At 49.1% G+C, this 13618-nt stretch overlaps 1 protein-coding gene and 2 long non-coding RNA genes across 2 annotated transcripts; 2 read left to right on the top strand and 1 right to left on the bottom strand.

Moving 5' to 3' along the window:
* Nucleotides 1–13618, top strand: part of LOC139604965 (class II histocompatibility antigen, B-L beta chain-like) — a 35454-nt gene that overhangs the window by 13101 nt on the left and 8735 nt on the right.
* LOC139604988 (uncharacterized) lies at nt 32–6376 on the bottom strand. The gene is made up of 2 exons (XR_011684194.1): nt 2673–6376; nt 32–319 (listed from the first exon to the last, which is right to left on the bottom strand). It is a non-coding gene; the product is annotated as an uncharacterized lncRNA (long non-coding RNA).
* LOC139604990 (uncharacterized) lies at nt 414–1441 on the top strand. Its single transcript, XR_011684196.1, has 2 exons — nt 414–1271; nt 1302–1441. It is a non-coding gene; the product is annotated as an uncharacterized lncRNA (long non-coding RNA).

The following is a 13618-nucleotide window of genomic DNA, read 5'->3' as shown; positions in this document are numbered from 1 at the left end:
GGATGTTATAAAATTGACTCAAAACGAGCAATTTCCAATCAAAGAATTTATTAATTATTGAAGCAGTTATACTACGTAAGCAAAGGCTCAGCGCTGGGCGACAGGGGAGTCTCAGCTCCACCTACTGCTGCCCCAACTAGTTTCTGATTCAGTCCTTTTATCCTCTCCATCCTTCAGGAGTCCATGTTATCTCGGAGTTCTCTGCGCCTGTGCTGGTTGTTGCTAGAGGGTCATCCTTCTGTCTCCTGGTGGTCGGTGATAAAAGGCTGCGGAGTCTTCCTCAGCCGCGTCTTCTTCACCCTATGTCTTTATTTGGTGACTTCTCCGTGGAAAATTACCAAAATCTTATGATTAACGCAATATGTGCCCTATCAAGCTTCAGCAAGCAAATGTCCTGCCTTGCAAACTGTGTCCTATCAAGCTTAAGCAAGCAAATATCCTGCCTTGCAGACTGTTTATCTGCCCCTGCCCCTTCCCCAGCTTTTCCCTGGTCGTTATCTCTGTGAGTTATCTGCTTGTACCATTTGTCAGCGGGAAAGGTTTCCCTGCTGGGTGTTAATCTGCCCCTGCCCTTTCCCCAGCCTTTCCCTGGTCGTTATTTCTGTTAGTTATCTGTTTGTACCATTTTCTGGGTGGGACTATGTGTGGGCTCCTGCAACCCCTTCCCTGGTATCCTTGTAGCTCATATCTCATGAAGTAGTACAGAAATAGTCAGCAGACAACTCTTGTAACACACTGGTCTCTTTTTCGTGATGAACAAAATGTAGTCCTTCATCTCAATCCCCCCTTTGTTTTGATACTCAATTTTGTTCATCAAAACGCTCTAATTCCCTTTTGCTAAGCTCCAGAGATTCTTCTGGATCATCCATCTTCAAGGTTTCGTATTTTGCTCGTATGAGCATAAGGTGAGCAGCTTCTAATCTGCCTTTTACAATGCTAATCAATTTATTAAAAATACAAGGGCCAAACGTGAGTCCCAATAGTAAGAGAAGTAGTGGACCCGCTATCGTTGATAATAAAGTTGTAAGCCAAGGAGAATAGTTAAACCAAGATTCATACCAGCTTTGGTGTTTTTCCCTTTCTCTTTGTCTTCTTTCTAGCCCCTCCCTTAGTTTTGCCATTGAGTCCCGTATAATTCCGCTCTTGTTTACATATGTGCAGCATTCTTCTCTTAAAGCAGCACATAGTCCTCCTTGTTGCAGGAATAATAGATTTAACCCCCTTCGATTTTGTAAGGCTACCTCTGCTAGGGAATCTAATGATTCTGTGAGGTCTTTGATGGAGGGTTCGATCCTCCTGAGGTCTTCATCTACAGAGGCTCTTAGTTCTTGGAATCCTCGGTGTTGCTGTATGAGTGAGGCTATTCCTGTTCCTGTCCCGGCTGCACCTATTCCTAGTAACATTGCCACAGTGAAGGTTGTGAATATTTCCCGTTTCACTATGTGGGGTCCTATATTTTGATATTGTTCATAAACGTACTCTACGGGGTGGTAAAGGACTCTGGGTACTATCAATACTTGAATGCAAAAGTCACTGGATTCATTAAATCGGTCTATATTTATACATGGGGTGACTCCGAGAGTGTTACAGACCCATTTAGTATTTGCTGCTGGCAGTATCCAGCTGGCAGGTTTCTTAGGGTCACTCAAATTCCCCATAACCTGACATAGATGTCGTTTTTCCACTGGTACTCGTCCTATACATCTTCCTCTCCCCGTTACCCTTGCCAAGGTTATCCCTCTTGATTCTTCTCCTCCTTTTTCCATAGGCACCTAGCTGGGTTGGTCCCATTTACTCGTATGCTTTTTGCTGTTACCCCTATGGCTTCATAGAACGGGGGGTTTATGGTGTAACACAGCCAACATTCCTTAGTTAGATTTGGATGGGTCTCATTCAGGACTAGGAAAGTGGCCTGTAATATTTTCCACAAGTCCCCTTCTCCCGGGTTTTCAGGTCCTCAGGTCAAATTAGTAAAGTTTTGCTTATACATTTCTGGAAGACTAGTGGTTGGGGCTGTTTCTGATTAATTTCCATTATTTTCTCCTAGCGTTAGTTCTCCAGCTATCGCCTGGTTTGGTCCAATTGGTTCAGGGTCGTGTGGCACGGTTGTCTTTTGGATTATAAAGTGCCCCCCTCTGTCTGTCCCTGGTTCCCATAATCGGGCTCCCCACATTTTCCCTAATAACCAGACTTGGTCATGTGGTTTTGTCACATTAATGTAAATCATATTGCATGTTCCATCTAACCCTCCTTCTTTCTGGGTATATGTGGAAGTGGGCTGTGTACACCCGTATGGACCCCATCCAGTTCTGATAAACCCGTCCTCGTTCCCCCCCAAAGGAGCTTACTGATACACAGTCCCAATAAGCACAGTAAAAGTGTCCTGGATAGTTACAATACCCTTTTCCTGGGTTTGAGCTTGGACAAAAATAATATCCAAACTGATTTAAACATGGATTTACAGGTATTAAATCACACAAAGTACATAAAAAGCTGGGTGCGCCAGATGTGATTTTGGTCTGGATAACATACTGGTCTTCCCATCTAATCAGTGACCATTTGAAGGGTTGATGTGAATACCCTTCTGCCCCTGAACTTGTTACAATGCACCAGAAAAGAATTAAGGCTTGTAATTTGGGGCTGTCATTGTCGGAGCTCAGGTTAAATTTTACCTTTGGTTTCCCCAGCGGTGGGTTACCAATCCTGGGGCAGGACGGCCAACATTTCCTGGACATCCCATATGGGGGTCGAGGCTTCCGACGGACTCCACTGGTTATTACCTCTCTGCCTCGCCCGACGACTCGGTTGCTGCGAGCCTCGGGGTTTACCATCTTCTCGGCAGCAGAGGTATTCTTCAGGAGCCGGATAAACCTCCCGTTTCCACTTTTTAGCACTGGCGGCCCAGTTATCAGCTTTTATTAATGAGAGGTCACGCCGCAAATTGGGGGCTTTCTTCCGACACACCACTTCCAGGATGTCCAGGAGAAAGGGGATCGGTTCGTTAGGGTGGTAGCAGAACCGATCAGGATTTACCCCTTTGGAAAAGGTTTCCCACCACTCGTCAGATCCAAGCTTTACCTCCCCCGTAGCAACTCTGCTACTAAGAATGATAGAAGTTAGTCTCCTCTCTTTCTCATAGCACGGCGTGCAAATTCCCCTCGGTGTTCTACCACTCCGACAATGAGACCACCAAGGTTCGTGACACAATTTACAGGAAAAGCATACAAGGGGGTGACAGTCACAATCTAACCAGTTACACTTTAACCTTATATCTTTGTTTTGGGCTTTTTCCCCCTTCCATGGGTGCCCTTTATGTTCTAATCTCGGGGACTTAAAGTAGGGCTTTCTTAACTCGTCCTCTAAGAGTTTGCAATATCCAAGAGCCTCCTGATTCCCTATTAGCTGGGTTTGGAGATAATGGTTATCTCCAACCCAGATTACTATCCAAATCATTTATCAGTTCGTTTCAGCTTTAATTTGGTTTCTCCCGGGAGACTGCAAACCTCCCAGCTGTGAGGGGGTTTCACCGGTCCTTTTATGCGACTAGCATGAGTCCATCCTTTTTCAGCGGTTCGTATGGCTGCTTCTGTGGTGAGGAGTACTTGGAACGGTCCTTCCCACCTTGGAGTCAAGGGGTTTTCTTTACAGTTTTTTTTTTTTTTTTTTTTTTGTTTTGTTTTTTTTGTTTTTTTTTGTTTTTGTTTTTGTTTTTTTTTTTTTTTTTTTTTTCACAAGCACCCAATCTCCTGGCTGTACCTGGTGTAAGATAAAATCTAAAGGAGGCCGTTGTGCTAACATACCTTTTTCCCATAATGCCTTTCTGTACTTTGTCAATTCCACCAAATATTTTTGTGTACATGTGTCATTAATGACAGGATGTTCGTTAGGATTTTCTAGGTTATACAGCATCCCATACATCATTTCAAAGGGTGATACCCCTAAATCAGCTCTAGGTCTTGTTCTTATATTTAGCAACGCTAGAGGAATACATTTAACCCAGGTCAAATTGGTTTCTGCTACCAGTTTGGTCAATTGCTTTTTTATTTCCCCATTCATTCGTTCAACTCGTCCAGAGCTCTGGGGATGCCAGGGGGCATGTTGTTCCCACCGTATGCCCAGAGCTGTTGCTAAGTTTTGGGTAACTTGGGAAATAAAATGCGGCCCTCTATCTGAGTCAATGACTTCTGGGACCCCGTATCTCGGGATTATCTCTTCCATCAATATTTTCGTAACTACTTTGGCTGTTTCTCTTACGGTTGGGAAGGCTTCCACAAAATGTGTTAGGTGGTCCACCAAGACCAATAAATATTTGGTTCTCCCTACTTTGGGGAGCTCGGTGAAATCTATCTGAATGTGGGAGAAAGGCCTTTTTGCTAGCAGTCAGCCTCCCTCCGGTAATTTTCTCAAAAATTTTTTTTTTTTTTTTTTTTTTTTTTTTTTTTTTTTTTTTTTCCTATTTACTTGTAAGCAAATTAGGCATCCTCTGGTTACTTGTTTGGCAATGTCCCAGATTCCCACACTCACATACTTTGCAGCAAAATAATCTACCAGTCCCTGTGATCCCCAATGTGTTTTTTTTTTTGTTGTTGTTTTTTTTTTGTTTGTTTGTTTGTTTTTTTTTTTTTTGATGTATCTTAGTCAGTAATCTATGTGCCGCATTTTGGTGGTCCCAATGGGGGTTCTGTAGGGGCCATTTAGTGTCCGCAGCCGGGCCTTGGACATGCTGCGTGTCCCAAATACGCATTCCTTCCCTTCTTATCATATTCCGTTCTTCAGTAGAGAACAGAATGCCCAAAATGGACTGCATTTCTTCCCAGGTATAGATGTTTGGTCCTAAGAACTGGTCGACCCTCTCGGCTACCCCAAAAGGGTCCTCTAATAAATGTCCCATGTCCTTCTTAAAGTCTCGTACATCTGCCGAACTCAAGGGGACAGTAATAAATCCTATACCCGCCTGTGGTCCACCCATAGGCATCTCCCGTAGAGGGAATAGCCCCGTCTCAACCCTACTGCGGCTCCTTGTAATCGGGCCTTGGTAACCGGTTTGGTTAACCTCCCCTTGGTTACCCTCTTCATCATTGTTTGGTGCAGGTGGTTGTGGAGGTGGTGGGGCATTGGGTGCTAGCGGTGGGACATATGGGGGCGGTGCTATAATTAAGTCGCCCAAATGATTGTCCCTCTTCCCCTTTTTGTCCGGATCCCCTTTCCCTTCTCTTAATTGGAAAACATACACTTCGGGTCTTGCTACCCATATTTTGGCATAATCACTCTCCGCTTGCGAGAAGGGCTCTTTAGAATTTACCCATAGGTTCAAGTCCTGTCGAACCCAGTCTTCAGATGATCCAAACATGGGCCAAAAAACTTTTTTTTTTTTTTTTTTTTTTTTTTTTTTTTTTTTTTTTTTTTTTTTTGGAAATCTCTTTCCCACCCCATACTTCCATACAATGATGTATCATTCTGGCCCTATCCTTAGTCTCGGTCCCCGGGTAATGCTTCCAATTACTAAGCATAAATCCTAGGGGATTGTCCCTTGGAATGGGGGGGAGTTTGACTTGGGTTGGGGTCTTGCTTTTCCCCTGCCCCATTCATCCGGAGTGCCTTCTTTCGCTCTCAAATTCCTTTCACTTCCCCTTTTTCGTGGCCCGAGCCCTCGCGGGTCTGCAGGAACCGCACTACTCAAGGGTCCACACTCACTTGGAGAGTCCGGCTGCCGGCCCTCCTCTCATTCACACTTGTCCACCGCCACACTCCGGGATCCCAACCCCGCCCGAACGGATTCCCTTTTATACTTACGCGTCCTGCGTCTTCGTCCGGACTCCGTGCACAGATAATTAAGGGGTTCACCGGTATAATTTGTCCCGTTTGCTTACTAGTATATATTTTAGGGTCGTCGGTGAGAGTGGCGGAGGTTCTCCCAGAGGGGCCACCCAGAAAGCACTGGATGAGGCGCCCCCCACTCTGGGTAGATCCTACCCGATCCAAACTCTCATCCGAGTCACGGCACCAAATTGTTATAAAATTGACTCAAAACGAGCAATTTCCAATCAAAGAATTTATTAATTATTGAAGCAGTTATACTACGTAAGCAAAGGCTCAGCGCTGGGCGACAGGGGAGTCTCAGCTCCACCTACTGCTGCCCCAACTAGTTTCTGATTCAGTCCTTTTATCCTCTCCATCCTTCAGGAGTCCATGTTATCTCGGAGTTCTCTGCGCCTGTGCTGGTTGTTGCTAGAGGGTCATCCTTCTGTCTCCTGGTGGTCGGTGATAAAAGGCTGCGGAGTCTTCCTCAGCCGCGTCTTCTTCACCCTATGTCTTTATTTGGTGACTTCTCCGTGGAAAATTACCAAAATCTTATGATTAACGCAATATGTGCCCTATCAAGCTTCAGCAAGCAAATGTCCTGCCTTGCAAACTGTGTCCTATCAAGCTTAAGCAAGCAAATATCCTGCCTTGCAGACTGTTTATCTGCCCCTGCCCCTTCCCCAGCTTTTCCCTGGTCGTTATCTCTGTGAGTTATCTGCTTGTACCATTTGTCAGCGGGAAAGGTTTCCCTGCTGGGTGTTAATCTGCCCCTGCCCTTTCCCCAGCCTTTCCCTGGTCGTTATTTCTGTTAGTTATCTGTTTGTACCATTTTCTGGGTGGGACTATGTGTGGGCTCCTGCAACCCCTTCCCTGGTATCCTTGTAGCTCATATCTCATGAAGTAGTACAGAAATAGTCAGCAGACAACTCTTGTAACACACTGGTCTCTTTTTCGTGATGAACAAAATGTAGTCCTTCATCTCAAGGGAGAGGAGAGATTTCTGACAGAAAACCCAAATCCTCAGAGCAGGATAATGAGAAGTAAGTGAAGAGCCTTAAATCCAGCCTTCCCCCACGCCTCCCTCCTTCCAGCTGCACCTCCTACCCCGGCAGTGCCGGAGACAGGGAATGGGGCCGTGCTCACTTCATGCCCCGGGGCTTCTCCCTCTGCTCGGGGACAGGAGTCGTTCCCCTGCTGCACCCTGGGCTCTCTCCCACCGGAGACTTCTCCAGGAACTTCTCCAAGCTGAGTCCATCCCACGGGGCACAGCCCCCCTCCAAGTGCTGCAGCGTGGGTCACTGTGCCCCGGGGTCAGTCCTGCCAGGACAGGCTGCTCCAGCGGGGCCCCTCTGGCCACGGGGGCACAGCCTCCTCTCAGGCATCCCCGTGCTCCAGCGTGGCTGCTCTGGGGGCTGCAGGGGGATCTCTGCATCCCCATGGATCTGCAGGGGGATCTCTGCAGCCCCATGGATCTTTACATCTGGTACTGCCGTTTTTGGATGAGCCAGGAATAAGCTGAGCTCTGCCTGAAGCTCTTCTCACATTCCCCACACCCTTCCCGGCACAGGGAGGCTTTTACCTCCTCACAGCTCTCCAGGCTGGGTTTGCAGCCCCCCTCGTGTGGGATCTCTGGGGCTTCTCCTCCCCGTTGGATTCCTGCGCCGTGGAGCCGTTCCAAATGGCCTCTTCCACGAGGTTCTGTGGCAGGGATTTGTTCTCCCTGGTCTCTGTCTGCAGCTCAGTGCCTGGGGGAGTAAGGACAAGGAGAGGAAGAGACAGGGAGAAGGGAAAAGGAAAAGGCAGGAGGAGAGGAAGGAACAAGAAGGAACAAGTGAGGAAGGAGCTGGGAAAGGAACATGGATGGATGTAGGACAGAATGAGGAGAAGAAGGAGGGTGGACAAGGAGAAGATGGGATTTGCCTCCATGCCAGAGGGAAGGGGAAGGAGATCCCCCCAGTCCATCCCTGGCAGGATGGCGTTGGCAGTGAGGCTGTCCTGCAGCGATGCTGGGCTGGGAGATGGAGCAGCAGGGAGGGGAAAGGGGCAGTGATTCCTCCTGCCCTGCCTGGCTGTCCCAGTCTGGAGCGTCCTGGCGCTGCCGAGGCCCTTGGAGCGTCCGGCACTCAGGAGCCCGGAGCTCACGGCTGCTTTATAAAGCTGACAAAGTCAGCAGGATGGGTCTGGGTATGATCCCCAGCAAACTGGGTTTATTGGTACAGGAACAGGGGACAGAGCTGAACAGGGTCCAGGGACAAAGACAGGGAGCAAGCTGAGGGCACAGGGGGTTTTTATATGGGGTAGTGAGGGTGGAGCTGAGGGTCAGGGTCCAATGGATATGGGGGAAAATGGGGCAAAGGAGGGGTTAAGGGTCGGGACAGCTAATAGGGAAACAGGGGCAGAGGAATGCAGTAAACTGGGGCCAATGGAGGGACAGAGAGGGAGAAGATTCTAGGGACTAACCAGAGATGGGTAACAAGGGGTGAACTTGGGTAATTAGGCCAACGGGCCAATGGGGTAACATAACTTTCCATAAATCAGCATGTGCCTGCAAAGATCTGTGGGAGAAGCAAGCTTCTCACCATAACCTTGAAATCTATTCCTCTCATTGGGGACCAGTGCACCACAGCTGGGGGATTGGAACTCTGGTGGTAGGCACATGAGCCTCCACATGAATGCATTTTTCTTTTCTTTGCAGTCTTCCTCTTCTCCATTTAGACAAAGTTTAGGATTGACAAATCCTGGCTTTGGGGGAAGAACAAGGGGTGAGCACCTTGGGTTTTGTGAGAAATGAGCCTCACTCTTTAGAATTTTTGAAAGTTTAATAAGGAATAAGAAGGGACAAATCAGTAACAGCGCTGGGTGTTGGCGATGGCCAGAGGCACACCGGTTACCCACAGCAACTCTTCTTGTCTAGTTTCTCCATTGTATTGTTCAAATACATATTCATAATGATTGTACATATTCAAACATTTCTTTGAACTCGTTTACATGTTCCAGGAATTCTTTAGGTTGGTTTGACCCCCAACTCGCCTTTTTAGAGCACGTGCAGGAATCGTGGATTGCTGTTTTGAGGGTTGTGTGTCACTGCCTCACAAGGGCCCCTGTTCTGTGGTTTCAGCAGGTGACAGTGGAAGGGTCAGTGGCAGGGGCCTCATCACATCCCTTCCTTGAATGTTATCTGACCATGCAGACGCTTTTAGCTATTTCCACAAGTACTTTAAATGAACATTAGCTCTTTCAGAAATATCTCTGAGTTATTATTGTCAGTTAGTTACAAAAATAAAAGCATTAGTTATTATTTCAACACTACAGCTACTTCTGCAAAAGTTAACATTCTAATGCACAACACATGGCATCCACTTGAATATTTTGCAAAAGCCAAAACAATAATGTATGTTTTTCACACTGTCCACAAACTCAAATATCATCCATAAATGATGTTCTGAGGATATGAGCTACACAGGGGCCAGGGCATTGGCCACAAAAAGCTGACAAATTATACTATAGCAAAAGCAGTGAAAAGTGATTACAAACAGTACTCTATCAAAATTGTTGTGATTAAGAATATTTTGCAGAAGTCAATACATAATAGCAAAAGCCAACACTACCTAGTTATTTATAACAAACCCAGAGCAGGTTTTTCCCTTGCATGGAGCACCTGGGCCTTCCCTGGGCCCCTTCTGCCCTCCTGCAGAGCCGGTGGCATTTTCCAGCACACCCAGTTTGTAACCAAGAGCCGGGTGCAGCCGAGAAGGCTCCAAGCGCCTCCTTCCAGGCTGACTCTGCAGGTGCCGAGGCTGCTCTGGGCTCTGCCAGGGCTCTGCTGGGGCTCAGCTCTGGGCCAGGCTGGGCCCGCTCTCCCCTCACATTGCTCCGGGCAGCTGAGTCACAGCGGGAGAGGGAAGGGACACGTCAGGGGAGTTGAGGTTTAAGAGAGTTTGTATTCGAAAACTGCCATAACAAACAGGCTGTCCTAACTACCATAACTAACTAGCAGTGCTAACTACCATAACTAACTACCAGTGCTAACTACCATACCTAACTAGTTGTCCTGACTACTGTAACTGAAAGCTGTCCTCAAGTGCTTCATCTCCTCCGCTGCTCCCTCAGGTTCTTTGCTGCAGTGATCAGAGGGGCCAGGCTGGAGAGAGGCTTGGCTGATGATAAAAATGGGTGCTGTCCAAAGGATAAAAAGGAAAGAAATGAACTGTTACCTTCCAGAGTCAAGTTCCTCACAGGCTCTGTTGCAACAGGACAAAGGGAAATGGTTTGAACATCGAGGGAAGCAGGCTCAGATTAGATCTAAGGAAGAATTTTTTAACCAGGAGAGTGGGGAAACACTGACAGGAGGTGCCCAGAGATTTGGGAGGTGCCTCCTGCCTGGAAACATCCAAGCTCAGGTCAGGCAGGGCTCTGAGGCCCCTGAGCTGCTTGAAGATGTCCCTGCTCGCTGTGGGGCACCAGGTCCAGATGAGCTCGAAAGGAGCCTGCCAGGCCACAGCAGGCGAGGATTCTGCTCGCTCTGCGTGTGGAACGCAGCGAGACTGGAGACTATCGGAGGGGGCCCCACAAGAAAACCCCTCCCTGGCGCTGCTGCTTCCCCTGCAGCCCTTGGCTCTCACCTGCAGCAGCTCCTGGGCAGCCCAGCGCCGCTCCTCGTCCGGCTCCAGGCTGCACTCGAGGCAGTCCCGCAGCAGAGCCGACAGGCGCCGGGGCTCCTGCAGCTGCGGGGTCCCGTTCTGCCGGATCAGAGCGCGAGCCTGCAGGGAAAGCAAACTCAGCGCTCTGCCAGCTCCCTTCACACCCACACGGGCTCACATCCACCCCGGGGCCTCAGCCCCAGCTCCAGGGCCACTTTCCTCCCTGCCAGAGATGCTGCTCAGAGCTCATTTTGCTATGCCAAGCAAAAAACCCAAACCCTGGGGCTGCCACAGCCACTGCAACATCCAAATGATCTCGCCTTGAGAGCCAGTTTCATTGGCTGGCTTTGTTAGTAGGAACCTCCATCAGAAATAGCCCATTTTGCTTCTCTAAATATGGACACCAGCTTTACAGGCCATTTTCCAGAGTCAGTGTGGTCTGCCTGTGTTATTTCAGAGGATTCTTCCATCAAGTGCATCTCTGCAGTGCCACTGACACTCAAGTAAATGCATTCCTGATGCCCCATCCCAGAAACTGCCAGGCAAGAAACAGGAGGTTTGTGATGCTGAAAGCTCAGGCTTGGTGACAAGGAGAAAGTAGCTTGGACTGGGAAAGAAATGTGTTGGACTATGGGGATGTTAAACAATCATTTTCATGTTTTTAACAAGTTTCCCAGTGAGAAGAATCAGGGGGGAAACCATCTCGCAAAACCTCTTTTAGAAACTCCTGCAGAAATCTTGTTGGGTTTGGGGGCAGGATGTCGGGATGGTGTGGTGTTTTCTTGCAAGGTAACCTTAGACCTGATGCACTTGCTTCACATTTTCAGGTCATCCTCACAGCCAGAAGAGCTGCAACAACGTAAATCCCAAAGCAAATTGTTGCTGGAGATTGCAGAAAATTCGTCTGTGTTGAGGCTGGAGTCCTCTGGGAATTCCCTTCCCATGTGCAGAAACCTCCAGCTGCTGCTCCCTGTGCAGGGTCCCCCTGTGCTCGCAGCCTCTGCAGCCCCTGGAGAATTTGCCTCTTACCATGGCCGCCGTTTCCCTGAAGTGAGGAGGTTCTCCTTCCACCATCTCGATGGTCACAATGCCGAAGGACCAGATGTCCACCTTGGGGCCATAAGGAGATCTGGTCACAACTTCTGGGGCCATCCAGTGAGCAGTGCCCACCATGGAGCTGCGCTGGTCCTGCTCAGGGCTGAGCTGAGCACAGAGGCCAAGATCAGCTGAGGACAGAAACAAACCCTGTCAAAGGCAACTGCAATGAGGAAACCAAGCACAGAGATTCCCCACGCTCAGTCTGAGAGTGCAGTAGTGAAGTCAGCTGGAAAAGTCCTCAGGGCTGTAGCCAAGGAAAGATGGAACTGGGCCCTTCAAGAAACCCTCAGCTTTCCTGCAGTGGCTTTTACTGATTCCCTTGGAGCTTTAGATTCCCACTGCTGCCCCTCTGGAAGGGCCATGGCCAGAGCAAAGGCACTGCTGGCCCCCTGCTCCTCTCCTGAGCTCTCTGCAGGGGCAGCCGCTCTCAGCTGGCAGCAGGGGCCGGGCAGTGCCCCCAGCAGCCCTTGTGGGGCTCTGGCCCTCCCTGGGAAGCAGCCCCAGCCCCGCAGCCTGGGAGCGCCGTGCCTGGCCAGGAACACCCACCCAGCCTGACAGAGCCGTCCATGCCCAGGAGGATGCTGGAGCTCTGCAGATCCCTGTGTATCACCCGGTTGGAATGGAGGAAATCCAGACCCTGCAGACACTGAGAGAGAACAAGAAACACGAGGGCAAAAACCAATGGCCGGAATATATCACACCAGAAAGGACAGCTCAGAATTCTGCCAGCAGCAGCTTTGCTGTGACAGGCCAGGAGTGCAGTGCACACAAGCTCCAGGCAAAGGGCTCAAGGCAAAGCTGAGAACAGCAAATCAAATCCAAACCACACAGAGAGTACCACAACAGCAGGAGAGAGAACAAGAACAGAGTAGAAGTGCAGTGATGCTGGACGCCGTTCCCTGCAGAGGCTCTTTCTTCTCCAGCACATGAAAACAACTCAGAAACAAAGCCCTGAGCATGGAGCCACTCCTGTTCTCACACCCTGTTTGGAAGGACCATCGTGTCCAGGCCATGGGAGTGACAAGCAGGATCCCTCACCTCCCGACTGACAGCTGCCATCTCTCCTTCAGCCATGCGTGTCTGTCTGACAACATCCCGCAAAGTTCCTCCATCCATGTATTCCATCACCAGCCAGAGATCTCCATCAACAAGGAAGCTGGAAGAGGAAAACAATGGCATGGAGATGAATGTGCAGAGCTCAATTCCCCCATGGAAAAGCCTGAAGTGGAGCTTTGTTTCCGGGTCACTTGTCAGTGAGGACAGAATCAGATGGAGAGACATTCCTGCCAGGCTGCACAGCCCTTGGAATCTGCACAGTCTAAAGGGGAAGGAGACACCTGCGAGAAAGGAGAGGCTTTGGATGGCAAGCAGGTGAAAAATGCAGTTTAGCAACAGCCCAGATCAATGTGGAACCACAACCCTTGGCCCCAGCTGGTTCAGCTTCTGAACTCATCAGTTCCACCATTCCCTCCAGAACAAGGCAACACAACTGCCAGGGTTATCCAGGGGAGGAGGCCGTGCGGCACTTGGGACAAAAGCAGTCAGAAAACCTTTCAGAAAGTCCCTTCAGAAACAGGCAAGGCCAGTGAAAAATGGGCAGATGAGGCATTTCTGGAAACAAGAACCCGATCTTCCTGGCAACTGTAGCAATGGAAAAGGGCTGGGAAGAAGAAGCCAAGGGAAATCATTTCTGCTGTGGTTTATCAGCACTTGTTGGGAGACAAAGCCAACGGGGTCAACTTGAAGGAAAAACCAAAGCAAAACAACAAAAGCACATGGTGGGAGTGAACTGCCAGGCTGTTGGTTTGGGAAGATGTGGCTGGGTCAGGCATTTTCAAAACAGGCTACAGACTCCGGATGCCAGGAAAGGTTAACGCAGGGCCCGGGCTCGGGATCAGAGCTGAATCACTCACCTGTCCAAAGAGTTGACAATGTTGGGGTTCTTCTTGTCCTTCAGGAGCAGGATCTCATTCACAGCTCGTTCCCTGTTCTGCCCTCTGAGACTCATTTTCTTGATGGCCACCTGAAGGGACATTGCAGCCTTGAACTGGAGGAGTCTGTGGCAGGAGGCCACAGCA

Source organism: Agelaius tricolor, unplaced genomic scaffold, assembly GCF_023055355.1.
Source record: "Agelaius tricolor isolate 1412-34295 unplaced genomic scaffold, bAgeTri1.0.p SCAF_57, whole genome shotgun sequence".
Lineage (NCBI taxonomy): Eukaryota > Metazoa > Chordata > Aves > Passeriformes > Icteridae > Agelaius > Agelaius tricolor.
The sequence above is the reverse complement of the archived record's forward strand: the minus strand, read 5'-3'. Positions and strand labels throughout refer to the sequence as shown.